We start from the raw sequence: 2597 nt of genomic DNA on the forward strand, positions 1-2597 counted from the left end.
TTCCCCCCGTGTTCGTCCCCCGGTCTAACGGTTCGTCAGTCCGCTGGTCTATTTCCTCCCCTCCACCCCATCTTACATTCTTCATTCGCCCTCTCCTCCCACTCCAGGCGGCATTTCCCGTATTTTCAAACCAAAAGCGTGACAGGTTAGGTGACAAGGTGAGTTTAATTAATCTATTAAACTCACTGAAGATGAATACATAAACTAAAAGCTGGATTGTAGACATTTTTTATAAGCACATTTGTGAGCCTGCCTCTTTGTTATTAAATTCAATATAATTTCAGATTTTTCTATAACTTTTCTTCTGGTTAACTTAGAAAGTGAGCTATTATTGTTACAGGTTAGTTTTCTAAACTACAAAAAAGCAACTGTTAGGGATGCTCAAATATGAAAAATTGGACTGATATTGATATCTGATAGTAACACTGGTATTATGCCAGATTTACCAATATTTCATTTTAGAATTTTTTTTTATCCGATTACTCGATTAATCGTAAGAATAATCGATAGATCACTCGATTACTAAAATATTCGTTTACAACAGCCCTAACACAGAACTACTCCAACATGCTGCCACCCTCAGTGGCACACTTTGTAATTTTATCAGTGAAAAGTCCTATACAAATAAAATTTTACCTACTTACTTATAGCTGGACTGAATTTGACTCTATATAAACAATCTGAACAAATGATAGGAATTTACTGGACTGAAATCAAAGATTGATCTGAAACAATTTTAAATAAACTTCGGACAAAGTTGTATTCTTTATACAATTACTTTGAGGATTTTAAGATCATGAAGGTCATTGGATTTTTTTAATTTAAGAGTGCCCCTCAACATGACCCTGAAGTGAGGGAAGGGATGGAGATGGATGGGGAGGACTTATTTTATTTTTTGTTGTCATACAGCAGCTTTAAAGACGAGATTTAAATATTATCTTTGAAAATAAATGTAGAATAATCAAGTTATAAAACTTAGGTAAAAGAAGATACAAATATGTTTGCCTTTTTATCACAAAGCTTTACCTAAAGTTCAGGGTCCATCCAAAATTTTATATATATTTTGTCTGACATGCCCCTGTGGTAGGACAAGTAGTGAAAGGAAAAAATAACCCTCTATAAGTATATGTAGCATAACATAAAACCATGCTACTAAAACAATGAAAATAATTTATTGAACTGTATGCACATGATGTGAAGAAAGCATAATACAATGGGAAAGCAAAGTAGAACCTTCATAGTAGTTTTGTGTAAAGAGTAGGCCTGACTTGTAGGCCTGACTCCTCTTACCTCTTGGACCACCTTTGCAGAGATTGTAGCTTCACAGACAGCAGACTTGCCCCTGCCTTCAATCCAGTTGATAGCAGCAGGTTTCTTGTCTGTACAGTAGTTCCCACTGACTGCCACTACCTGCAGCTCAGGGAAGTGCTGCTGCAGCCTGCTCAGAGCCTTTTCTGTGCCCTGCAGACAATCAAGTTTTCTTTAAAACAAAGGTTGCTTACGGTACATTTATGTAAATTGATAAGTACAGTTGATATGTTGAAGACTATTTTCTCATGGTTACCTTAGAGATCATATTCATTCCCATAGCATCTCCTGTCCTGCACTGGAAGCGTATGTAAAGATTTCTCCCAGCCAGACCAACCAGCAACTTTTGTAGCCGAGCAAATCTGCCAATAATAAATGCAAAAATCATAAATTATTTGTAGAAGACAAGAAGAAGTTTTTACTGGTATTGGTCTTAAACACAGTTTATGTAGTGAGTCTGTACAGCTACACCAAGCGATTTACCTGCTGCTGTTGTCAAAAGCCTCTGAGATGTCCTGAAAGCCATCTGGACTCTCCAGCCAGGCTTTGACCTCGGCAGCTTTGCAGGCAGATGGGAGTCTGACCACAGGACCACGAGTCATGCCATCAGCCAGGATACAGCTGCTGGCTCCTCCGGACAGCTAAAGCAAGGAGACAAAAAGAATTAAACATATACTCGGAATTATAAATGTCTAAATGTTTTAAAAACAAAACTAAAAACAAAGGTGAACTGGTAGCAACTGGTACAATTTTCCAGGCAGCACAGTCGAGCAACAGCAAAGATTCTCACTCTGGTAGCAAGCGAGACAACTGGCAATAAATACGACTTCAGACCGGATAGACAAACAACAAGAACCCGACAGGGAAACACAGACACAGGTGGAGTTAAATACACCAGGGAGTAATTATGGGGAAACAAAAGACAGCTGGAGACAATCAAGGGGTATGCAGGAAAACACGGAGACTCAACTGAACACAGAAACCTAAATAAACACAGAAAAACCAAATCCTCACACATTGTGCGAACCAAAACAAGTAAAATCATAAATATTTTACTGTATTATAGGCTACCTGTATGAATAATGCAGAAAGTAGAAGCACTTCACATGTGGAAAAAAATATGTGTTTTGGTTCTGCCATACGGGGTGTAAAGTAGTAAGTTACATTTACATTTATTAGTGTAATTACAATTTGTCTAATTTGTCCTTTAAGGTGTTTATAAAAGCTGAACTTTTACTTTTCCTTGAATTTGTTTTGAATAAAGTTACTCAGTTACATTTTAAATCATA

General features: G+C 37.3%; 1 long non-coding RNA gene across 1 annotated transcript; it reads right to left on the reverse strand.

Moving 5' to 3' along the window:
* Positions 1-297: 297 nt before the first annotated feature.
* On the reverse strand, positions 298-2385 carry LOC148157790 (uncharacterized). Its single transcript, XR_015764336.1, has 3 exons — positions 1792-2385; positions 1565-1670; positions 298-1461 (listed from the first exon to the last, which is right to left on the reverse strand). It is a non-coding gene; the product is annotated as an uncharacterized LOC148157790 (long non-coding RNA).
* Positions 2386-2597: the final 212 nt, after the last annotated feature.

This window comes from Poecilia mexicana, unplaced genomic scaffold (genome assembly GCF_051168715.1).
Source record: "Poecilia mexicana isolate PSO_F unplaced genomic scaffold, ASM5116871v1 scaffold_9, whole genome shotgun sequence".
Classification (NCBI taxonomy): domain Eukaryota; kingdom Metazoa; phylum Chordata; class Actinopteri; order Cyprinodontiformes; family Poeciliidae; genus Poecilia; species Poecilia mexicana.